The sequence below is a fragment of the Pholcus phalangioides genome, unplaced genomic scaffold (assembly GCF_987345545.1).
Source record: "Pholcus phalangioides strain wild (caught in Gottingen) unplaced genomic scaffold, Ppha-v1.0 ptg000003l_1, whole genome shotgun sequence".
Taxonomy (NCBI): domain Eukaryota; kingdom Metazoa; phylum Arthropoda; class Arachnida; order Araneae; family Pholcidae; genus Pholcus; species Pholcus phalangioides.
This window is the reverse complement of record NW_028301596.1, coordinates 21,803,925-21,831,391: the sequence shown is the minus strand read 5'-3', so window position 1 is coordinate 21,831,391 and position 27,467 is coordinate 21,803,925. Positions and strand designations below refer to the sequence as shown.

Here is a 27,467-nt window from a genome sequence, read left to right as displayed (position 1 = left end):
GTGGGCTATCATAGGTAGAGATACGGAGAGTCATGACCCTTCTCCCACCAGCATCAATTATGGGACTCACTGATTGATCTAATATACAGTAAAACCTCGTTAAGTCATCACTCTGATAACTCGTCACTCCGGTTAAGTCGTCATTTTTCTTCAGACCCTTCCAGCTCTCATAGACCACAATGTTATTAAACCATCGTTTACTCGTCACTATGAAAAAATTTGAGAAAGAGGAACAGATTATTTTTATGGCTCCCATTAAAAAAGAGCTTGTTAACAGCATTGCCATATGCTTAAAAGTCACCATAAAATATACCACCTATATATCCAGACGGAACAGTCTAAGTAACAAAAGTAACGCTGGGGAAGTTCATTTGCCGAATAAGGTTTTTGGACTGTTGGGGACTGTTCAGGCTAGATTTAATTTCTGCCTGGGCTCCATTGGAGAAATTGGACAAACCGCAAGACACCCTCGCTCTGTCGCAAGAAGTAACGTAAGCACTTTGGCATCTCTGGCAAAACCAAAATTTATTGATACGTCAAAGATTACATATAGTGCAAGGAAATCAAAAATTATGTAAATCGAAGAATCAAATTAATCAAGTTAAAGTGCAACGCGGGCACGGATATTAAATAATCATAGAAAACATGGACGCTACTAATTTAGGGCTTGAAATTTAAACAAAATATCCTTGTTAAAAAAAATTAGACATTCTTTCCCAAGTTGAGGTCTTCTGTTTACTTTTCCCTGCCCTGGGCCCCTCCAGCAAGTCAAAAGTGTTCGAGATTACTTTGTAGTTGTATCATGAACTACTGATGAAGAATTAAAATACTAAAATTAAATTTGATGTCTATGTAGAATTTATGTACAATAGAGAGTTCTGTTATGAAGAAAAGCTACTTATTCAAACAGTTGCTCTGTTAGTCTATAAATTAAAAATTACTAGTTTAAATCAAAGTGTACAGTACATTTCACCACAATAATTTAAGTAAGAGATAAAAAATTGCTATTATTTTTTCTTTCGCAATCTATAAATTTTATTAATATTATTATTTTGATTCATACTTTAATAAATGTCATATTACTATAAATTTATATGATTTTCATAACATTGCACATTAAATCTGACGGAACTCCGCGTAAATCGTCACTCCGCTTAAGCCGTCATACTTTTTCAGTAACTTGAGGTGACGACTTATCGAGGTTTTACTGTATATGTACTGAAATCATCATTGTGATCCCCCCCCCCAAGCTTGTGAATTATCAGTCTGCTGGGATAATCAATCAGGAATTCACTCAACATTCAAGCAAGAATTTTTATTCGGTCATGACACAAGCCAATTTTTAACATGCTAACTGGTGGGACAAAAAAGCTCAGCAATCTTTCTATTTAGCTCCCCAGTAAATAGGAAAAATGATCACTAGTGGGGGGTATGATCGAGGACTTTTGTAACATTTAACCGGTTTTGGAAATAGCTTTGCAACTCAACCCTGCCTAGACAAATGGGGACTCTTAACCTAAGAATAGTCTCCTAAATAGTGGGTCAAGAGATGTTTTGCAGACCATAGCAAGAGGCTCCGGAGGACATGTTTCATAAACGTAAATTATAATGAAATATATTGCTATATAGTGGCTGTTACACGGCACAGGGATGGGGGCCAAGGCCCTTCAGTATTTGACCAGAGGGTTTTTGGATGAGTACTGAATAAAGACTACTATCCCTGGATCATTGAATCATGATTTGTGTACAGTGCCATTCACAGGACACCCACAAGAGCGGAGCTGACAGGGCTTCAAACCTGAGACAATTATCCCATCATTTTTTTTATGCTAAATTGACTACAGAGAGTCTGGTTTGGGGGGCCTGCTCCACGATGTGGGGAAGCCATGGCCACGAGATTGGTTATTGGTCTCATAAGCAGGTGCCACCAAATATGTGAAATTCATCTCATTCCCAAGGGTGCTGTGAGCATAAAAATTAGGAAATTCCCCTGCGTGTACACCCAGCATTAGCTGTATTCCTCTGCATGCAATGAAACTCAAGGGATACCAACATTTTGAATGTTGGGGGTATGGGTCCATCTCCAGCATGCCAGGAAAAGTGATGTTTAATAAGAATCACAGTATGGCAATTCAATGGATTTTTAGAATAAGCATATTCAAGAATTTTTCAGAATCTGTGACTCAAATTTCTTGGTATGCTGGTCTCCACTGTTTCCTGGCATGCAGGATAATGTGGAGATGTCTAAGGGCACAAACCGCACCTGGGTGCATAAATTTCTTGATTTTTTAAAATCCGTCCAATTTTATGGAATAGCCTGCATATATAACAGAGTTTAAATTTTTACATCAATTCACCCCTCAAATGCAGCGAATGAGCAAAAATCAATGCAATTTTTAGGCCAAGACTTGACAAATCAAGATAAAATCTGGACATCAACCAAATATTTTAGGAGCCAAGCGTAATTCTTTTGCCAGACCCAGTAATCAGACGCAGGAAATTTTAAGCAACAACATCTATTTTGTTTAGTTGCCATGACGATCTGGAATATGTCAAATCCTGCCTTTTGGCTGCTGTGCCTATTACAGGGTTTTATGAATCTAAAAAAAAATTATGTGCCATTCAAATTTCTTAGGAGCCAAGCATGTTTCTTCAAAAAAAATAGTCTTAAATAATGTTGTTGTTTTTTACTTTTCCATTACTTTATGACACCTTTGCCATGTTAGAAGGCACATTATGAAATCAAAAAATTTTGTGCAATCCTCACCATTCAATTTAGCAATGATAAAAAGAAAATTTTAGGCACCATGGCAACTTGATGTTTGGGATTGTCAAGTCCTGGTCTATTATAAGACTTCATAGATTAAAAAAAAGCCTATATATATTTCTTCTCAGTATTAAACAACGAAATAAATTTCCACTGAGAAATATTAAAAATTTTCTTAAAAACATCTTTAGAAGGCTGCTTTGCAGATTTTGGCACATTCTGCTTTGCGGGCAAGAGGGGGGGGGGGGGTCTTAGGGAAGTCTAGTTCCCTCCTGGAAATGTGAGAAAATGACTGAAAAAAGGGGAAAAGATGGCCAAATCTATTATTTTATCACTTTGTCCCCCCCCCCTTCCGAATGAAATTTCTGGCTACAGGCCTGCGTCTTTACACACTCACAATTGGTTGCTATATTTAATTTACTCGACTAAATATTGCTATGACTTGAAAAATAAATTTTCTAACATCCATTTTCAAAATTTCATAAATTTATAACCTACCACTTTTGAATTAAACAAAGAATGACAATACTGATAGCTAATTATTTGAACTTGATAGCACATTAAGGTATCCAACTTCCATTAAAACATCATTTATGGGGAAAAAAATGTAGATTTTTATTTTTATAAAAGGCCTATTTTTTGTGATTCCAAAACAGGCCTTGTTTTCAAGGAAACAGTTATTTTCCGGATATTACGCTGAGGTGAGCTCGGAAAGAAAAGTCATCACGTCTCCGCCGGGACTCGAACCCAGGCCCTCTTGCATACCGGGCAAGCATACTACCATCTACACCACTGGAGACACATGAATCTGCCTTCCTAATTTCACGCACTGTGTCGTGAGGCGCTGAAGTAGAGGCATTAGTAGCCTCTCTTAACTTCAGGAAATGGCCCCCGGGTGGGACAGTTTAGTACAGTGCGTGAAATTAGGAAGGCAGATTCATGTGTCTCCAGTGGTGTAGATGGTAGCATGCTTGCCCGGTATGCAAGAGGGCCTGGGTTCGAGTCCCGGCGGAGATGTGATGACTTTTCTTTCCGAGCTCACCTCAGCGTAATATCTGGAAAATAACTGTTTCCTTGATATCTCTGGCTGAGAAAAAAGCCATCTATATCTCTCTAGGCCTTGTTTTGTTTATAAGAGGCTTAGAATCAAAGCTACACACTCTTTAATGTGACATCAAGAAAATCACATGCATTAAAACTTTAAAACATGTTTTATAAAGACTGTTATTTCTGACATTTTACTTGAGTTTGAAACATTATTTCTAAAAATCTATTCATTGTATCGTTAGAAAATTTCAATATCATGTTCTGCCATATACTGTTAGGGTAAGTCTAAGGTCTATCACATGTATTTATCTAATTAAAGTGTTTTAAATGTGAAATGCTAGATAAAATTTCAAAAAATTCACACATTCATCAGCCTATTTGGGGGTGTGTAACTTATGAGCATACCATACAACCCTTTACATTCTAGTTCATAAGCTGCATCATTATTATTCGAATGAGCTGCAGAAAAAGAAAAAACATTCATAGAATCTTTTGTAATCATATCACAAATATTACGTGAATCTTGCTCAAAATTTGACATAAAAATGGCTTTTTCATAGGAAATGACACAGGCAGAAAATTTGTTTTTACCATTTTGAGACACTTTCTATCAAAAAATTCTATTAAAGTTCACTTCAGCACAAGGAAGATCAGGAAGCCTAGTAGTAAAATTCCGTAAACAGTGGGAGAAACAAGCAATGCACCCCAACAATTACATAAGAAAGAAAAATTCCAACACTGCTACTTTGTTGTTTACTGTTGTCTTTTTTTTCTTCCCAACCCTCTGAAACAATATGAAGAAAGGCTCTTTCTTTGTTGCGTTTTTGTTTACAGTAACAGCTCCTCAATAGTTGTTGTGCTGGAACAGTAATTGTTGAAACATGCAATACATATATACATACAAAACTCTTACAATTTTTTTCCTCCCTCCTCCTCTAAAGAAAGAGAGTTATATAATTTCACCTCCACCTTTCTCCTTAAGAACCTTTTTTGTTTTCAGCATTAAGTTGAACAATGAAATCAATTGCTTTATTGAGAGGTGTTAAAAATTTTCATAGAAACGTTTTTACCAACTCACAATGGTTGAATATTTAATTTACTCAACTAAATATTGCACGACTTGAAAAGAAATTTTCTAACATACATTTTTCAAATTTCATAAATTATAAACCCTCTGTTCGTTGAACTAACAACAAAAGACAACAACCGTCGCTAATTATTCAAACTAAATGGAACACATTAGACACTGATGAGAGAGTTGATATGTGCCCGTAAAATAATTAATAATCCGGTTGACACACGACTTTCAATTTCACTGATAAACAAACAAACGGCAGAGATATAAACAAAGCTAAGGACAAATGACAGATGACGAAGAGCACGTGCAGTAGGCTATATTATAACGAACAAAATACAAAGTTTAGGGGGGACGGGGAAGCCGGGCAGAGTAAAATTATGTAAACAACAACAAATATATATAATATTCGAAGAACAAGAAGCAAACAATGCACCACAACAATCACAGAAGAATTGAAAAATTCCAAAAATGCTTAGTTGTTTACTGTTGTCTTTTTTTCCCCTGGCCCTCGGAAGAAAGGCCCTTTTGTTGCATTTTCCCTATTGTAACAGATGACTAACAATTGTTCCGTTAGAACTAACAACAGTACCTAATCAACGCCGGTACAATTATTGTTAATGCACGCCATACATAACTAATACGTTTTCTTTTCTCCCTCCTCTAAAGAAAGAGGAGAGTTATATAATTTCTCCTCCGCCCTTTCTCCTTCATCCTCCTCCTCTGTTGTGTGAAAGGATTTCGAGAGGAATTTGGCAGTTTTCTTCGAGCAGCAGCGCCGCCTGGCGAAAACTTTTGACCTAACGGTGCGATATTGAAGCTGTCAAAAAAAATATATTTATTCTTTTCTTTCTCTTAATTCTATATTTCACGTAATTATCAAAAACATTTGTCGGAATGTCCGATTTTCCATGTGATCGATTCCTCTTTCTGTGAACAATTTTTGCGACAATCCCCCCCATACACGTCCTCTTTGCTATGTTAATCAATGCATCATTTCTTTTGTGTATGTGATTTACGTTGCCGGCTCTCTATTTAAATTCATTTATTTATTATTTCTTTTAGATTTTTCGTCGATAAACGCCGCGGAGATAACAAAAAGAGAGTTGTTTGTATCAATCGGTTCACGAAAATATTGGCGCTTTTTCTATGGACCGTGTTGTTTTTAACACTGTTCTCTTAATGGTGTAAATGAGCGAGAGACGAGGCATATGGCTGACTAACAAATAAACGGCTAATTTGCGGCGATAACTAGGTGGGTATTTTGAATTAATTGAACGTTGATTTAGGGCTAAATGTTTTGAAAGCCTCGCACTGATTATTGTATTATCATATACCGTCCAATAACAGTTGGAAACGTGCGATTTTATGAATGAAAGAGTGAGATAATTTCTGGTCAAAATAATTTCTTGACGTCTCTATAAACACGCCGATTCTTCTTTTTTCGAATATTTTATATCGGAATTTTCTACTCTTCTTTTCATTCATATAAAAAAGAATTAACCTATGCATTTGAAGATTTGACATGAATTTATATAAATATCAAGTGGAAAACTTAATATGTCAAGTTTTTTTTCTTATTTTTCTTCATCCATGTTGCAGCATGTTGAGGAATTAGTTGCTGGAAATATTCATGCACATTCCTATTTAGTAGTCTTCTTCACAGCCGTGCATTTCTTAAATATGCAGAGAAATTTCAATTAAGAGGAAATTTAATTTATTTGCAACATGATAAAGCATTCAATTTTTTATTATATGAATATTATTCAAAACGTTGATACTTGTTTTGATTGAAATCAATGTATAAATGTCTTATAAAAATTTTAATTTTTATTAAAATATTATCCTCACTTATTCACTTTTCTTTTGATAATCTCGACGTGTTTTCATACTATGTTTTAACTTATATGAAAAATTATTTGCTTATGCACTGAACGATTTGACATGAATTTTTAAATAAGGATGAAACTTAAGTTGTAATAACGTTTTTTTGTACTTATCCCCGTGAATGCAGCTGCATTAATGGAAAATTAATTGCTACAATAAATAAAACAGGCAGTGATAATCATGTAAATATTTATTATGCAGAAAATATACAATTAACCTTCTATAGGCCTACTTGAAATAAAAGACGACAAACTTATTCCAGATATGAGTTAATGTCTCTATATGTGACATTAAATTTTATTATTTATGAAACTATTATTTTCACTTATTCTTTGTTCTTTTGATATGTTGTCATACTGTGTTTTTAATTTATATGAAAAATTATTTGTTTACATAGTGAAAGGATTGACAGGAATTTTTTAAAAAGTGGGAAACTTTTGGTTGTAATCAAGTTTCTCCTCTTTATCCCAATTAATGTTGCAGCATATTAAAGAATTGGTTGCCGAAAATAGTCTTTGATGATCCAGTCATGCATTTTTCAAATATGCAGAAAATATTTAATCAAGTGGAAATTTAATTGATTTACAACATGGTAAAGTTTAATGTGTTCCATTGTTACAACAATGTTTAATTTTTTCTTATACAGTAAAACCTGTCTTGAATGAAATCTGTATTAAGCAGAAACCTGTCTTTAATGGAAAAAATCATGGTCCCTAATTTCAATGTCAAAACACACATTAAAATACCTGTATTAAACAAAACCTGTCTAATGTGGAAACAAAAAGGTAAATTTTATCCTTTAACGGAAAATTTCACACAAACATTTCCATTGTTTAACTACCAATTGACCAAAGTTGCTTTCTGTGTATGTGAAATTGCAAAAAAAATTTTTGGTAAAGTAGGCTTTTCCACGGGAGAAATTAGTTTAATGGTTAGTTTTCCAAATGATATACAAGACCTAAAAAACTATGCAAACTACTTCAAGTGATTGCAAGGGCTGAGCAGGGCCGGAATTAGAGGGGGAAATTGTTCAGGCTGCAAAATTTAGGATGTGGCAAATTTTATGTGGGAAAATCGTCAAATTTTTTACAGTGATCTGGACAGCAAAATCATGTTGCCCACCCCAAACAAAAATCCTAGTTACGGTTCCTGGTGCTGAAGATTACATAAACATAGAAGACAATGTACAAACTGGACCTGACACGACAGATATTGACACCCTCATTGACAATTTCAGAGAAAATAAAAGATAACGAAAATGAAGTCATTTCAGATGAAGAACAGTGTGGGGTGAAGTTTCATACAGATGCTGTGAAAACCTAAATATTTAGTAATTATGGAGTAAATAATGTACATTATTTTATGTACATTTAAATTAATTAGTTTATTTTCAAGTGATTTATTTTTATTATACTGTACTTCAATTACATACGAGATCGTTACATAATTTTACACATTATGTCAATTGAACCTCTATTAAGCGGAAACGCGTGTTCAAAGGTAAAATATCTCTATCCCTTGCGATTCCATTAAAGACAGATTTTACTGTATGAACATTATTTAAAACGTGATACTTGTTTTGGATGAAATCAATGTGTAAATGGGTTATCAAAAATTTTATTGTTTATTAAAATGTTATTACTTTTTCACGTTTCTTTTAACAATTTTGATATGTTGCCAGGTTATGTTTTTAATTTACATGAAAAATTATTTGATTATGTACCAAAAGAATAGTCTGAAACTTTTTAAAAAGTGTAAAACTTCAATTGCAATTCTAAGTTTTTCCTCTTTTTCTCCATAAATGTTGTAGCATTTCAAAGAATTAGCTGCTGAAAATAGGCTTTGATGACGACGATGCATTTCTCAAGTATACACAAAAGTTTCAATTAACTGGAAGTTTAATTGATCTACAATATGGTAAAAAACATTTAGTTTTTCATTATATGAATATTATTGAAAAAGTTGATACCTGTTTTATTTAAACTCAATTTACAAATGGGTTATCAAATTTTTAATGTGTATTGAAATATTATTCTTGGTTATTCACAAATTCAATTTCGATAATTGTGTTATGTTATCACTTTGTTTTCAATTAAACTGAAAAATTATTTGTTTATGTAGTGAAAGGATTGACAAAAATTTAAAAAAAGGGTTAGAAACTTTAGTTGTGATTTAAGTTTTTTCCCCCTTTTTTTCCATCAATGGTACAGCATTAGTTACTGGAAAATAGGATATGAAAATAGGATGTGTCACGATATGCAAAAAATTTCAATGTTAGTGGAAATTTGATTCATTTAGATCACTATAAAGTAAAATAGTCTATTATTGAAAACAATGTTACTTGTTTTGGTTGAAATGGATATATAAATTGGTTATCAAAAACTCTTTTGTTAATAAAAATATTATTCTGTGTTATTCACTTTACTTTTGATAATTTTTATTTTTTGTCACACTGTTTTTCAATGAATATGAAAAATTATTAAATTATTATTAGAAAGGATTTTAGGAAAGTGTAAAACTTCAGAGAGTTTTGAATCTAAATTTTTTCTATTTATCTCCATAAATTTTGCAACATGTCAAATAATTAGTTGCTGAAAACAGTCTTTGATGATATAGTCATGCATTTTGTAAATATGCAGAAAAACTTCAATTAAGTGTGAATTAGATTGATTTATGACATGATAAAGTAAAATAGTATTTATATATTATTATTGAAAACAGTGATACTTGTTTTAGTTAAAATCAATGTATAAATTTATTGGGTTATCAAAGTTTTAATGTTTATTAAAATATTATTCTCTGTTATTCACTTTTCTTTTGATAATTTTGATATGTTGTCTCGTAAATGTGTGCTTTCTATTTGTATGAAAAGTTATTTGTCTTTTTAGTGAAAGGATTACCAGGAATTTTAAAAAGTGTAAAATTTCAGTTGTAATCTAAGTTTCATCTATTTTTCTCCCTGAACGTTGCAGCATGGTTAAGAATTACAGTATTTTAACGTGTATAGAGAACCTCTTTTTGCCGAAAATTGGGTCCCAAAAAAGAGGTGGTTTCTTATACATTGGTAGTATTATTAATATTAACAAATTACTCAATTTCTTGCAATTTACGATGAGAGTAACTCTAATGATGACAATGAACTAGTTGATGAGCTGATCGTAATGTATTTAGGTGGCAGTGATCAGAAGTTTGATGGTTTCTATGATTAAAAAGTTGCTTTTTTTTGCACCTTAAAATAAAAAAAAGTAAATATTTACTTTTTTCCAACGTGGTAGTACGTTTAATTTCTTTTTTGTGAATATTTATTATTAAAAAATATATATTTTAACATTCCGTATCTGGAATGAAAAGGCCCAAACCCATTTCGGATGTGAGTAAATATCTGTATAGCTATAAAGGGGCTAAAATAATGTAAATAGGTTATAAAAATTTAATTTTTTGTAAAAATATTATTCTCAGTTATTCATTGAAGTTTTCTTTCAATAATTTTGATATGTTGTTACTTAATGTTTTCAATTTATATGAAGGATTATATGCTTAAGTACTGATAAGATAAACAAGAATTTTAAAAAATTGTAAAATGCCTTTGATTTTCTATGATTTTCTCTATAACTCTCCCCCCCCCCCCATCATTTCTATATATGCCAGTGCTTGATTTATAGTTTAAGCATATCATGCAAATAAATTCTAAATGAAGAAATGCATTAATTCACTAATTTGGTGATATATACTTGAAACACAAAAGAAAAACAATTGCTGATACTATTGATATTTCCATGAAATCCGACCCATTGAATGCATTAATAATATTCACACAATCAGTCAAAATTTAAAATAAGAATTCAAACTTTTAGATAATATATATATATATATATATATTTATTTATTTATTTATTTATTAGAATTTCCAAAAGTTTTCAGAGAGTAATTTTTGCTTTTCCTATTCAATAACAATGTGTGCAAATTGAATTTAGAACCAAAATAAAAATGTGACTTTATATTGTACTGATTCTCGAAAGCTTTAAACAGACTTTTTACATGATTATGATTGCTTAAAATTCTATGAAAATGTGATGATCTGTGATGTGTAAAGATAAACCTATATTTTTCATGTCTGCTTTTCCCATAGAATTTAATCTGATTAACAAGCCAAGGTCTTACCAAAGTCTAACCAACACCATGACGTCTGAAGGTAAAAATTCACTGGATTGGGGGATCAGTAGAAAATTTATCCTGTCGTTTTATGGAAAAATATGGAATTATGTTCTGTGAAGTTTTTTTTTCTTTCGGGTTCAGCTATTGGCCATTTTATGAACCACTTGTTGCAGTCAGCCAAACTTTGATGTCTTGTGGAAATGTTTCTGGAAGTTACTATTAATTCGAGTCATAAAACAATTTGTAGAAAATTATAGGAGATTTCAAAAGTTCTAGTTACAGAAGTTTGACTATACAGTAGACTCTCGCTAAATCCGGCATATATCAGACCAGGGTGTGTGAATTACTGGAAGGCAGTTACAAGCACCCATTTAAATAATATAAACTTCTGTGCATAGACATGCCATATGACATATTTTTGTCTTCTGTAATCAAAAAGAAAAAAACACCATATTATTGGACAGACTGGACTATCCCAAGGCCAGATTATCGAAAGTCTACTGTATTCTTATTTTGAGAATTATTCAAAAAAATGTGCAGTATTTTATTATAATATATGAACAGATATTTATCCTTTTTAACTTTTTTTTTTTCATTTTCGCAAAAAATTGTTCCTTAATTGTTTGTTTTAAGGAGAGTCATTTTTCAGTATTTATTGTTTCATTCTTGAATAACAATGGATTTCTTCAATTTTTCTTTGCAGCTTATTTTCTTCTCTGTTCATTTCATACGAAAAATATTTCTTTTTATCATTTTTATGGGCTGCGCATAATTTTTATTCATGAAACTGAGGTTTTTGATGTTTTTTTGTCATGCCTAATAATGTTCATGTGAACTTGACAGAATACACATATTTCACCTTAACCCTTTAAGTGACATGGACGAGATATCTTGGCTGTAGTTATTTCAGTACTGACAAGACCAGATATTTTGTGAAGTTGATTTCTCAATGGAATACTTTTCCCTATACCCCATAGTTTGCACCTGTTGGAAATCGGAAGATGGCCCACTTCATTAACATTAAAAAAGAGGTATTGTATTTTGTAGGGAGTTTAGTTGCTATATCGTTTAACCTTTTAAGTCAGAACTACACATGGAAACTAAAAAACTTATATTGCCACCTGAAATTTTCTTTGTGTAGTTAATAAATTGCAGGCTGAGAGAAGCACAAAATGTTTGGAACTTATAGCAAAACATATCTACCAACATGAAAGAGGGTTGCTATACCCTGGAAAAAATCAAAGGAGGCGTTATTTTAGACCTTTGTCTTAGGGTAAAAATTTTTTTTTGGCATCTACAAATATTTTTCTGGTGCCTAGATATTTTTGCAATTTGTCCATCTTTGCTTTAAAATGGGTTTCAAAATTTCACTGATCTGTGTTATAACTGTACAGTGGAAATCACTAAACCTTCTAGAAATTACCACACCTATTTTCAAGAAGAATATTTTTCCTGATTTTGTGGGATCATATTGCTTTCTTCCCAAAAGCGAGAATAATAATATTAAAAAACTAGGAAGAGAAAACCCCTGTCTTTTGTTCATACTGTACACATATTCCTATACTACTCCAAAAAGAGGGGGGGGGGGAGAATGCATGTCTCTTCTTCTGCCATCAAACTTTGAACAAAAGCTGACTCCACCCACTGGCATTTGATCTGACAGGTGGGGGGGGGGCGGGGAGGAAGGAAAACATGTTTCACCATAAAAAAAAACTACAACACAGTATCGTGTGCTCAGCATTGCCAAAATAAGAGGTTTTTAAGGAAGGTTAGATAACTCAGACTTTGGGAATAAAGAGCATCAAGTTAAGCAAGATATTTCATCATTGTCACTGTAAAGGTTAAAGAACTAATAGTTACAATAAAAATGTGTATTTTTATTAGGCAATAAAATATTGTTGCAGTTTTTATGTGTGTGATCTGAACCAATTTATTTATATTTCAAATTTCATTTCAGTGGAATTCCCCTTAGAAGAATTGTCTTGAATTTATGATGAGTATGATGGCGGAGTTTGAATCACATTGAAATGGTTTCTATGATCGTTGATCAGCTATTCAATATTTATAACATTTGAATTTTATATGTGTACATTTGAATTTTGCAATGTGTATTGTGTTTGTAAACTCAAAAATAAAAATTCTATCAGATAATGCTGGTGTCACCGTGTGTATGAAGCAGTTTTTATGACCTCTTCTCTAAAAACACTTTGCTGTATTTGAATATGACAAAAAGACTGAAGTTAAATTATGAATGAGCCTTAATAACTCAGAATATTTTGTTTTCATTTATATATGTTATCATACTTTATTATCATTATTTTTGCTCTGCAATGTATGTTTGTTCCCTATTTTCCTCTTTTCTTCTAGAATTTTAGATTTTCCAAGTTTTGTATTTTAGTATTCTTTGTTTTACGCAATGTGTATCATTAAAAAAAATTTGATACAGTGTTTTAATTTTCACTCATGTTTATAACATTGTTTCTATGCACATAATACAGGATATATTAGAATTATTATATCACCTATTATGCAAATTAATATATATGTGATTTCTGTGGTACATTAATAAGCCTATCATGGTAAAATGTCATAGATAATGCTGCTATCGGCTATCTATTATCTGTGTTTGTGGATAATATATGATGTGAACGATTTCTTCTTTTCTGATTTTGGGTTAATAAGTTTAGTGAGATAAATATGGGTGTAATTTGTGTGAACGAAACTCAAATCGAATTTGTTTTGTCATGCAATTTCCTATCAGTAGCATGTTATTGTTGTCAAATGCTATGTATATTCATGAGGTTTTATATATTACCTTTTTTTCAGATCTGATGGCTGTTACAGTGCAAAATAATACTATAAGAACATACAGCAGACAGCAAAGACATGAGCTCGATCTCGAAAATAGGGGACGAGTTCAATGTGAGCAGTGTTTTCACGTGTTTCCTAATATTGCTAGTTTGAGAGTTCACGTTCGGACACACACTGGTGAGAAGCCCTTTGTTTGTCCTGTGTGCAATAAAGCTTTCACTCAAAAAGGTAACATGCAAAGGCATATGATGCAACACATAAATCGATGTATTGGAGTGTGCTGTGTGTGCCAGGCTGAAATTCCAGACATGAAGGAGATGGAGAGCCATTTTCTTCAACATGTCAGCAGTTACGGCTCTAAATCTCGTTAGCCTTTTTCGTTGAAGGAGAAGGAAAAGGGGAAAAAAAGAAACATGTTTTGTGAAAATGCCAAAAAATGTCTGAATACTGATATATAAAACTTTATAAACTTGAAAAATTATGCTTTGAGTTGTTATTAGGATATTTTTACTTTTGATTAACAATGAAATGCTCAACTTTTAATTAAACCATAAAAATCTCATTGATTCTTATATAAAATCGCTTAAAGGAAAAAGAGAGAGAGAGAGAAGAACTGGTGTTGTTCAAAATATTCTCTAAATAATGTTTGAAACACACTTTTTTAACGAACTTACATTCTCCTGTCAACACTTTTTTAAGAGTCAAAAATTTAATTAAATTCATATAAATAATTGTAGATAAAATATCAATAGCCTCATCATTTGCATTGTAATTAAGATTTTTTTTTAAATTTGTGATGATGATTATTATTAAACTCCCATATGAATTATCTAATTATTGTTAGTGAGTTCAAGAGTTAAACATATCATACTATCAAATTAGTAAATCTACATTGTAGGATGTGTCGTTGGGGCATAGTTGATCGCTACTACTATTAAACCTCATGCACTTCGTCCACATTCTTCTGTGGAACTTCTAACGAATTGGTACATGTTGGAATGTGTGTGTATGTATTGTAACCTAATGTGTTAGTTTGTTTCTGTGTAATGCTTGTTATGTATAGTGCTGCCATTTGCCATCAATTTTTCTAACTATGAGTGAATAATATTGTATCATTGTAAACCTGTTGCTCTCTGTGGCGAGACTCTTTAATGGGGAGATTGGCTCACATGCACCTCAAAGTTGGAAACCACAGAAAAACAACTTCAGCTGATCACCACTGTGATGTCGGCGGGACTCCTAGCTGATCATTAGACCTTCGACATGATACTTATATATATGAAAATTCTGACATTTGCCATTTTCACTTTCAAATATGAAAGACAGGTGGCAGTGCCTGTGTGTATGTAACATGAATCAAGCATAACTCTAACAACATAAATACGATAGAGCCATGCGTGTCACACATGTTCCTGCATGTACCAAAACGTAAACTTTCCCCAAAGGAATGTTTTAGAGACATATGTACAATTAAGTAGTGGCAGTTGATCACACTGTGCCCCAAGACACTATGACACCCAGTTTGGGAACCACTGGGAGTGAAAACTTGCTAGAAGAGTCTGAAATATACTGAAGTAACTCACAATTATTAAATGTTTTATTGTAGCTAATGAAGTTCACAATGATGCTGTATAATTGATAAATTTAGAAATGATGCTGTGCAATCAGTAAATTAATTATGATGTAGCCTATACTATTGACAAACAATATGATTCCATGGTAGATGATCAATAAATGAATTACTTCTGACATTTATTCATGGAAACCACGTCCTAAAAAAAATTATTTTTTTTTGGTTAACTTTTTTTCACTAAGTTCTGTAGTGAAACATTTATTTGTCTTCACCTCAGCCAGACTTGAGCAATAAATTACTCTGAAATGATGAAAAAACCAAACCCAAATTGTCCCAAAACAATGGGGTGTTTTCTCTTAACAATAACTCTCATTTTGGTAGAATGTTCCTACAACTTGAACCTTAACTTGTACGTCAGAGTTCCATAGATGACACTGTATAACAGTTCATGTCCTTCCTCCATGAGATTGCTCCAATTAAATGCAGGTTGTGAATTGAAGTCGCGGTTGGTATGAGAGAATAAGAATGATGAAAATTTAAGATTTATCTCGCACCATGAAGATTGTGCCTACATAAGATGAATGTTTTCTTTACACTACCTGGAAAGTCAGAGGAATGGAAAATGGTCAGGAAAAGTGAAGTAAAATGCAAAATATTTGGCAAAAGACAGGAAAATATCCAAATATCTGATGAAAGTCAGGAAAAACTCGTATGAAGAAACAGACTAAAAACATTTGGAAGGCTAAGGTTTTTAATTATATACATTTTTTTCTTCAGAAGTTTTTTAATTAAGATGATAAAGGGAATTTTTTGAGTTTTGTGGTCAGGGAAATGATCAAGCAGATTTTTGCTGGGAACCCTGTTACAAAATGTAAAAATTTATATCTCTTGAGTATTTTTTTCGATACATGTAAAGAAAAAAAAGGTGATGTTTGAATATGGCAAATAAAATACTACGCATATCATAATTAATGATTATTTTTTGAAAGTCAGAATATATTGATTCTCTATACCACACATTCCTACTTTTAGATTATAAGAATTTGTATTTTGTAGAATAATTGTGAACATTATTTTTACCAAAATGACACAATCAATTGTGCAAATTAATGTTAGTTATTGGGTTGCTTATGAGTTGGTTGCTATAGGACATGGTTCTCTATGTATTTGATATGCTCGTTTCCATTCCACAGTAATTCTAAATTTAAATTTAGCGTCTCATATTCATGACAAATTTTGATTTTCGATCATTGTGAATTAGTATGGCAAGACTGACTTATGCATTTTCATTTATTTGATTTATTTAATCAAATAAAGCAAATAACAACTATGTCTTATTTTTTGTTGAAATATTGATTGATGATGTTTCTGTTGAAGAAATGCCTGCATATATATATTTCTATGTATTTTATGTATAATTTTATAGTTTTTACACATTTACAACTGGAAAATGCTACACACATCTTGCTAAAGCAACCATGATATTTATATAAAGATGATATATATTTTTCCCCTCAATTCGTTTCACCCTGAAATAAATATTCCCAAAGCTTCTTGAACGTGATCACCAAGCAAGCAAATACTTTTCTTTAATAACAAATTTGGGTAAATATCAGAGGGAAATGACAACAAAACATAGTGAAAACAAACCAGTTTTGAGCTGTGAGCATGACTTCACATTATGTGATGTTGCATGCATGAACATTAGATGATTAGTGTCAAATTGTTATGTGATATTCTCAGTTTTCTCTAACTCATATGTTTCAAGCACAATCAGTCTTGTAAACATTTTCTGTTATTCAAATTACTGTCTGTTAAATATAAGCAGCAAATACTTCAATTTCTGATTTTAATGAGCTGTACAGATAAATATGGCATAAATCAAAAAATTCACTTATTTTTATACTAAACTTGTGATTAATGATGCATTTCAAAACTCTTAATGTATTGTTAGTTAAGAAATGTGTAATCTATGATCATGCTCACAGACAAGAAATAAAATGCAAAAATGGTAACAAATTCTGCATTTTTATTTTTCCTTTTAAATGATATTTTTTTGTTGACACTTTTCAAATAATAATGTAGGCTGAATAGTAGGCAAAACAGAATAATGTAGGCCATTGAATTCATTAGAAAAGGCGAGAAAAGATACAGTATCATACATTAGGAATTATTCATTCCGGTGAAATATTTTACCAGATCTCATCATGTAGGACGCTGTTTCCTAACCTTTTTGATGTCATGGGCTTCCTGTAATGAAAAAGTCAATGCACCACAGACCCCCTGTAGTAAAGGTCAATTTTGAGTCTCCCCCCCCCCCCAATCTAAAATGTTTTTTTTTCAATCTGAACATAATAAAAATTCAAGTAATAACTTAGAATTTTACAGAACAAAATGTGTCATTCATGCAATGGTAGTAAATAAAAATGATCACACTAACCCCTTACAAAGTACTCATGGGTCCCCAGGGATCTAGACCGGTCATGTCCTGATGAGCCCATTCTATATACAGTTCCTCTAGATTCTGAAAGTATATATAGTGACACTTTCCCTCCATAATAATTCACATGCAATCTTTATTTTCTCACAACTTTCTGGTCCATCTGGTTTACCACTGGTTGAAGCTTGCCCTTCACTTGATTCTCACATGTTCTCCCCTCCTCCCCCAGTATATTGTAGGACAACAAGTCTATATGGCATCAGGCTAAGAACCACTGCTCTAGATTTGCTGATTATATCAAGAATACAGAGCCTACAAAATTTATTTGTCCTACAACTTCCTTTTTCAAAAGAAAAAATAGTCACAACATTAATAGCTACTTTTCCACCCTGCGAGGTGATATTGCATACTTGCTTAATTCCTCTTTTTTCTTTCAGAAACTGACAACATTCTAAAAAGAATCAGAATGCTATAGGAGAATCGTGTAATTTATGAGAAAGCAATAAGTTTGTGAAAACTAATTTTGTTTCACTTTTTTTATCACATTTTTTTATTTTCAAATCTGTCATAAACTCATTTATGAAAATGTCTTAGGGATTTAATTGCTTACTTTATGTGCATAAATGAAAGGGCCCCCCCCCCCCATTATTCTCCTATTCTAATAGGCTGATTGGACTATAATGCAGTAGATTCCACTTATGGATCACTGGGTTTTTCAAAATACTGTCATTAAAAAAATGTATGTGGGAAAATGCTTTAAACAAGAAAAATCAACGAGTATTTGTAAGAACTGAGATCACGAAAGTGAGTCGTATTAAGTGGGAAAACATTGTAAATGGAAATGTTATAAGCACGATCCACTGTATTTATTGATATATTTGAAATTTCAATGTTGTAGCCAATTCTGATGTATATATAATGAAGTTTACAAAATATCTTTGAATTCTATTCTAAGAATGTCTATCTTTTTGTAGGCTCATAAGGAGGGAAGATGTCAAAGAATTTCATTTTTGTTTTGTTCATTATCCTGTCAGTGGATTTGAATTGTTCTAAAATAATGTATTTTTTGTCATAATGCACTTTAATAATTTTAATCATTATAGATGCATGTTCATTTTTTCGCAATTACAGAGTATTTGAAAATTGTTGTATATTTTGTTTCATGTTATGAAAAAACCAGTGTTTGATTAATTTATGCATTTATTTATTTATTTTTTAAGTTTAAAATCTAAAAAATAGGGGCATCTACAATCTTATTCTGCATTTGCTTTGGATAATTGTAAATATAAGAATTTATTAATTTATTTTTATCTGTAAACTAATTTAATACTGAGAGAAGTTTTTTCTCAGTCCATAATACATCAGTAAAAGAGACTTTTCTGGATATTACGCTGAGATGAACTTGGAGAGAAAAGAGAACTAAGGAGAGCAGAGATTGTGTCTCTCGTGGTATATAGGTTAGCACACTTGTCCTAATTGCAGGCGTGTGTACAGAAAATTCATCATCAACAATTCACCACAGGAAAATTCATTGCTAGCTAAATTCACAGACAAGCAATCAATCATCAAAATGACATAGTGAATGAGCAAGTGAGAGAGTAAGTAAGCAAAGGAATGATTGATCAAGTGAATCAGGGAGTTAGTGGATGAGCAAATGAGAGAGAGGGAATAGGGAATAAATAAGCAAGAGACTTAGAAGGCGAGCAAATGACCAGGTGAATGGTCAAGTAAGTGAACAGATGAGCAATTGAGTGAGCAAGTCACTCATACAGTTGTGTGCTCACTTGGTCACTCGTATGTTCACTCACTCCTCAATAGCTTATTCGTTTGCTCATTCACAGACTCCTTCAGTCATTCCCTTGCTGAATCACTCACTCACTAGTGAAGAACTGTTGTCTGTGAATTTTCCCAGTGGTGGTTTCATTTCTGTGGTGCCTATGAATTTTCCATAAATCGGATTGCAAGAGGAATGGGGTTAGTTTTCCGATAGAGACAGAGAACTTTTCTTTCTAAGTCCACCTGAGCATGGTATCTAGAAAAGTCTCTTTCCTTGATAATTTAATACTATTGATGAATTTTGCTTTTTATTTAGATTTAATCAATTCATACTGTTTATCAATTTATGAAGAATAATCAATTTATTTATGTTTCTCTAGATATTGAGAAAAGGTTAACGACAGCGTGGGATATTCTGGAGCTGTATTCCGGGATAAAACAAGAATTAGGAAATGGAGGAGAGAAGAACAGTTCATTTTTTCCATTCAAGTGTCAACTATGTCCTTACACTTCATTCGTGCCAGAAGCCCTCACACAGCATGTCCTCACGCATTGTATAGAAAGACCATACAAGTGTCCAATATGTCTGAAAGGATTCACCCAGAAGGGAAGTGTTCAGTTGCACATGTTACATCACACAGGTGAAAGGCCCCACAAGTGTCCCGTGTGCGGCAGGCGCTATTCTCAGAAGGGGAGCATGAGACGTCACATCATTCAGCACTTGGACAATACAGATAAGTGTCCTTTATGTTGGGAGACCATCACCATTAGAGCCGACATGGAGATGCACCTCATTCAGCACACGAAGAAAGACTCCTTTGCATGTTTTGAATGCAATGCTTATTTTATTAGTACTGACAAATTAGAAGATCATAAAAAAAATCGCCATTCTCAGAATACCCAAAAAACAGAAGCTTAGAATAGGTGGTGTGTGTGTGTGTGTGTGTGAATGCATCCATGCATTTGTCTGTCTGTGTCTGTCTGCATTTAAGAATTGAAGATACCAGCTTCATTGCGTACTGCTGTTGTTTGTAAATAGCTTGGGCTTCCTATTCCTTTAAAAAAAATGCCATGAGAATCGGAAGGAGATTCTTGCAATATTAGTTGATTAATTATAAATTCAAAAGTTCTCAATTAAAACTGACATTAATACTTACTTCATGAAGCATTAAAAAAAAAGTTTCTAATGGAAGGTATAAATTGAAGAATATTTTTGCTGCATGTTTTTTTCGTAATCCTCTAATATCCAGGAATACCAGTATGCTTAAAATGTTATTGATGATCTTGCCTAAGATGTTTACTTTTTATTTTGTAACACTTTGATCCAAAATTAATTTATGATATACAGGGTGTCCCATAATTGCCAGCTGAAGCCTTATGAACGTTTCAAACATAAAAGAGATTGAAGAAATGGAATTTTGTGATTTGCTTTTGCGCAGTACCCTCTATGTACAAAACTTTTACCTAATTTTTTGTACCAAACCCCCCCCCCCTCCTTCATGAAAATAACTTTTTTGCAAACCGCACTAAAATATAGCACTTCTTCCAATTCTTATGAATTCTTGAATTTTTTAACTATTTACAAAGTTATAGGACACTCTGTATTAGCATCGATATTTGTTCTAAGAGAATTGAATATATATATATATATATATATATATATATATATATTTTTTTTTTTTTTAAAGTTGAACCAGGCCTAAAACCTGTCGTATTTTAATTATTTATTGTGTTTATATTTTCTTGGGTATATTTAGCTGATAAACAGTAAGATCAATTCACTTCCCAACTTATATTTTAACATTTAACCGAACTGGTAGTAGTAATGATAATTTCATGCTATTCATGTAATTTCTTAAAAATAAATACAAATACAAGGCCACAACAGGCAAAACGCCCAATGAGGTGGCTGAGAAAAGGAGGCCCATAACAAATATAAATGTCATATGGGCAGTGAACTGCTCTAAAAACAATGAATTCATAAACATTTATGCAAGGGTTTAGATAACTTGCTGATATGAAGAGGAATTCAGGAAAGAAAATTTAACTGTCGCTGCTGGGAATCAAACCACAATCCCCCTTACGATTTGAATGAGTGGACTAGACCACTAAACGAATTGCTGGAAACTGGCCTTTGCTACAGGAGTCTGCGGGACATTGACTTTCACTTCAGAGGGTCAGTGGCATCAAAAGGTTGGGAAACACTGCTCTAAAGAAAGATGTTCATTGCTTCTGTAGTTTAGTGGTCTAGCGCGCTCACCTGAATCTTGATGGGTAGGCGGTTCCATTCCCTATAGAGGAGGCAGTTGAATTTTCTTTCCTGAATTCATCTTTGCATCAGACAGAAACTTTTGTATCCATCAGTCTGAACCTTAATATGGATAGCGTAGAATGCCATCATCTTCATATAAACATGCTGCATTTTCTGTTAGATATTTCTGAATAATTAATGATAAAATATTATTAACTTTCTGGTAAATTTATTCTGTGGTGAGGATATAAACTCCCTCAATTAGAATATGATCGGTAAAGAAAAATTCATTCCAACTAAATGATGGTTGTACAATAATATTGACAAGCAAAGTATGCTGATGTGTTATAGTATACATGTGTTGTTTGGAAGATTTATAGGAATTATTTTAATTCGTAAGCAGTCACTAAAGTTCTTGCATGAATATATTTTACATAGTCCGTAAAGAAGTGAATCCCATTCACACTTTCTAATATAAACCAAGTTTTGTTTGGAGGGCCATATTAAAATATGAAAAAATTGTCTATTTCTAGATTAAATTTTTTTACTAATTGTCCCCAAAGCAGAATGTGCCAAAATCTGCTTCGGACGTCGCAGAACAATTAGGAAGAATGTTAAGAAAAAGTTCAAAAAACACTATTACATATATGGGGATTTTTACCGCAGAACATTTCCAGTCAGCCAAGGGCTAGTCGCAGAACAGTGCTAAACATTCTGCTTTGGGGCTAATTGTTTATTTTGGGAAACTTGAAAAAAAAACTAGTCAGTGTTTATCTCAGCTTCATGATTTTCAGTTTTTTCTAATTTTGCATCAATCTCAAAATACTGTTTTTTTTTTTGTTATCAAAAAAAGTGATTACTATATTTTCCACTATAACCGATGTACCTGTGTACATGATATCCATTTTGTACATATTTATTATACACAATCAAGCATTCAATGCAATTGTGTTGTAAATTTTCAAGTCTGTTTATAAGGGGAGAAAAAAGTTTGTCATACAAGAGAGGCAAAAAATTATAATCTGATACCTTTTCAAAAAAGTGGGTAAAACGTGAATTATGGTAAGAAAAGATCAAAAGTTTAATTTATGTTTTCAAGGTATTACAATTACTTTCACTCATGAGGTTTGTAACAAGAATTAGTAGCAAGTTTGTCAATGGTTTGTTTACAAAGCCAATGACATAATTTCAGATCAAAAATTCAATTATTCAAATTTATTTATTTTTCGAAATAATATGAACCCCGATCACATTGCTATTTGCACATTTTATCATGCTAGTGCTAATAACGATCAGAAGTTAGTTAGATGTTATTTCAACTACTGTGGAAAAATTTGAATAATTTTCCATATTTTCATTTCAAACTTTAAAAAGATTTTTACTCATCACTTCAAGTGAAAATATCAAAGAGATCCTGAATTCATCAGGTTTACCAGTTGAATTTGTGCTAATTGTGCCATAATTTTAGTCAATACCATGATTTTTTTTAATGGAATGAAGTAAAAAAAAAACAGTAAAGTTTTATTCCTTTATTGAAATAATCTACCGAACATTTCATCTAAACATATTTACATTGAAAAATCGCATGTATAGAGAGGCTACTTAATTTTTCTTTTACTTAGTAACACATTTCGAATTCTACAATCAATTTTGATGTTGTCATTTACAACTGCATCAGGGATATAATTTTCCTACCTCTTAATAGACAAAGCTTCAAACCACTTTACCTCATGAATTATTCACCTCAGCATTCATTTATAATGTTAAAAAACTTATTAGTTACAAAATTACAAGCATACTGACGAGTTTTGCATTTGTATCAGGAATAAAGAACAAATGTCTGTGTGTCAGAAGTAAAGAGCACCATGTGTCAAAAGGAAAATTTTATAGGAGAGCCATTCAAAGATTTTTTTAGTGTCTTTCTATGGAGCTTGCTTGTTTTATAAAGTGAATATCTCTGTTATTTATTGAAATAGGACTTAGTGTCTTATACCTGTGTGTGGTGTAACGAAAGTACAGCATATTAATAGTGTTATCCCAATATTGACAAAAATGGACATAGTGCTCTTTACCTCCAGCATATAGTGTGTAATTTATTTTTACTTTTCACCTTTAAAACATTTTAAATTTGAAATTATAGAACTTGAAATGTTCAATAATGGTACGCCACATTCTTCATCCATGCATTCATGTTTGCTTTCAAAAATGTTATTTTAATTCAAAAGGAATGTTCTAAATTTTTTCAAATATAATTACTGATGTTCAAAATTTGATGGGGAGGCATATATTTAGTATTTCTCAAACATTTAAAAAATTATATATTTTTTATTTATATGCTACGGTATAAATGGGATAAAGCATAATTATGCATAACCATGGTTATTATACCTACTTACCAATCATCTTGGTAAGTTTAATGAGTTTCGCTACATTTATCAGTGATTATGAATGATTCCCAAATGAAGTTGGTAAGTTTGATAAATATGGAAATGTCATTTTCATTCAACCATATATCAGAAAATCATATATAAAAAAAGTCATTATATATATCAGTTTTCAGCATGTGTACACATAATTTGCCATAGAAAACTAAATAGAATTCAAATACAGTAGAGTCTAATTAATCCGAAGTGGATGGGATAGAAGAGGCCACCTTGGATTATCAAAAAACCCAAATTATCCGAAACACAATAAAGAACTCCAAGTGTTGGTTTTACTTAAACAAAAGACGAGCAAAAGCAATACTAGCATACTTACTGTACTTTTATTCTTGAATAAGATATTAATGAAAATTTTCATTACTTGAACAAACAGTAAATTTTTGTTTCAAAATGGTGCTTCTTTTAATGGCAGCAATGTCTAATCATTGTTAAAATTTAGTTAGCCTAGAAACATTTTCTTTTACTTGTATTTTTTTAAATAGTTTTGCATCATCTCACGGAGTCTATAAACAGTACAAAGTAGAGATCTTGTGATGCCATACATTTAAGAAAAATGAGGAATGTGAAAAGGGTGCAAAGATATGAGAGTGATTGAGAAGATGTGGAGGGAGGGGGGGATTGATGGTGAACAATGCTAAAACACTGATGGCGTTCAGTTGTAACTGCCTTTCCAATGATTTTATATAAGCAATTAGGAAGACAATTCCATCGTCCACCATTGCAAAGAAAACAGTCAAACTTGCTGCTCTCTTTCAGCCACCCCTGAGAGTTAAAATGGTTTACTTCTATTCGAGGAAGTCTTGTTTCATTACAGCAGTTACCCACTATAGGGATGGGGGCTGCCTAGTCCCTTTCAAACTGAAATTACTGTAGAATACATATGTACTGCATAGTATTCCTGGGGGGGGGGGGGGAAATAAAGAAGTTTGGTACAAAAGAGGAAAAAAGAGAGAGAGAGAGGATCTCAAGAAGAAAATTCAAAAATTTTCAGTGCCTCAGATTATGCAGAAACAAACTTTCATGGCTCATATTTTCGAGACTCTACCGTAAGTGTAAAGAAGTTATAGAAACATTAAAAAAAATTAATCTTATGATGCAGAATTTCTTCGCATGTATCAAAATGTGCAAAAAAGTCTAGCATTTATCGATAAAATTTATGCTAGAGTGAAGTTTGAGCATAATATCTGGTAAATTTAAGTTTTTCCAGCATGGCTCAGGTCTTCTTCAACCTCCTGCTTATATCTCTTCACTGAGACAACTACTTCACCACACACCAACTTGTCATATATCACGATATGGCAATTACCAACCAGTGGAGTTCGGTGAGCATTGAAAGTGTCATCTATCAATGGTCACCCCATGATCGGTAGGTAAAGACCTTGTTTCTGTTCTTCCCTGGATTCAAACTTGTGGACCTTGACAGTAGCCTACATGGTGGAAGACTAGCATCTTACCACTGCACCACTTGCGCACTCTTCATTAAGACAGTGTGACATTTCATGATCTCGTTAGGAAAAGGAGGTAAATTTAAGTAGTTCATTAACAATTTATCATACTTACTAATATGAGCTGGAGGGAAATAAATTCTTGATAATTCACAAAATTTATCAAACTTACCAAATTTTCTGTGATTATGCATAATAACCAATGATTATGCATAGCACAGATTTATCACATTTATCGCAACATGTGGGTATATAACAAGATCATTTTCTTCCTGTATCTAGAGAATAGAAACGTTCAATAATAGTTTTTTATATCTTTCAAGTACTGTAATAATGTTGTTGCGTATGTGTGTGTGCAATTTAGAAACTATGCAATTATTTTGGGTGATGAACATTTTATTTTATTTTTTTTCAGTAGACTGCTTTAGGGGCCAAATTTTTTTTTTGTTTTAATTTATGTAAAAAATTGCCTATATATACATAGCAGAAAACGATGTAGAAGATTAACTCGGAAAAGTTTCATCCTTCAAAAGGATTATAAAAAAAGGAAAACCAAATGGAAATATACCGGTGTGTAAAAAATACATAAAAGTACTTCCTATGCCTTAAAAATATGCAAAAGGAAAAAAAGTTTTAGCTGGTCAGCAATCCATAGTTCATATGCAATACTTTTAGATAATGTATAGTAGCCAAGACGAGTTTTGATATATGGATAAAATTATATACTTTGTTACCAGTTTTCTGTATCTGGAGTTTATATTTTTAAAATAGCGTGCAGTAGATGCAGTGCTGTTTGGATCCAAATAGATTTTTGTAAAAATGTGTCACCTCAAATGTTCGTTGTCAGGGAAAGAAATACAGTTGAATCATGTTTTAACGAATACCATTATAGCAAAAATTTTGTTTTAACGAACACTTTTCTAATCTTTCAGATAACTTTATATAGGAACAATGCAAAAATCTGGAATTCCTTTATAATGAAATAGCATTATAACGAAGTGATTTCTCCTGTCTCTCGGAGTTTGTTATAACAGGATTCGACTGTACTGCATGAAACCTTTAAAATCGGGATGTTTTCATTTCATTAGTTTTGTTTTTCACAAGATCAAATAGTGTACAAGGTTTTTTTCAAAAAGCATCTGACCATAATTTTTTATACATAAACCAATAAAGCTAGGGAGACATGGTTTTTTGTGTGAATGTAATCTATTCTCCTGCTCATGCTTGAATTTTTTCCTGCCTGCAGAAGCTGCCAGTTGCCGGCAGACTACAGATGAGTGAGGAAGTGTAATGTGATCAGAATCACTTTTTTGTTTTTGACAAACTTGAACAATGCTGCTGCATTAATCATAATGAAGCTGCCAAGTGCAATGCAGAACCTTTTGTTAGTACTCCTTAATGATGGCTGTGCCATGCACTGCTTACATGTGATGAACCACGCCACTGAAGTCATGGAAGACAGTTAGCATGACTGACATTGATCTCCCGTAGCCCCAAATCATCAATCAAAATAGAATGAACAAATCCAATGCTGATTTTTGCCTCATCTGCAAGTTCTCTTATCATGATTTGATGATCCTACATCACCAGAGTCTTCACTTAGTCAATGACGATCTCATTTTTGGATGTTGAGAGTCTACCAAAACATGCTTCACTCTCCATTGATGTGTAGCCATCTTTGAAGCAGGTGTGCCACATCTTTATAGATGTGGTGCCCATTTCTTCATCTCAGAAAGTCTGTTGAATCTTAGGATTGTTTCCACTTGGGAATCACCAAGCTTCACACAAAATTTAATGCA

The 27,467-nt window shown here is 32.4% G+C and overlaps 1 long non-coding RNA gene across 3 annotated transcripts; it reads left to right on the top strand.

Moving 5' to 3' along the window:
- Positions 1-5,605: 5,605 nt before the first annotated feature.
- LOC149088284 (uncharacterized) lies at positions 5,606-14,341 on the top strand. 3 transcript variants are annotated; one of them, XR_016194366.1, is made up of 6 exons: positions 5,606-5,695; positions 5,955-6,144; positions 8,587-8,693; positions 10,906-10,968; positions 12,889-12,961; positions 13,758-14,341. It is a non-coding gene; the product is annotated as an uncharacterized LOC149088284 (long non-coding RNA). The 3 variants fall into 3 exon arrangements; XR_016194370.1 differs by having other exon boundaries at positions 5,676-5,761; XR_016194363.1 differs by lacking the exon at positions 5,606-5,695 and having other exon boundaries at positions 5,711-6,144.
- The last annotated feature ends 13,126 nt before the right edge of the window (positions 14,342-27,467 follow it).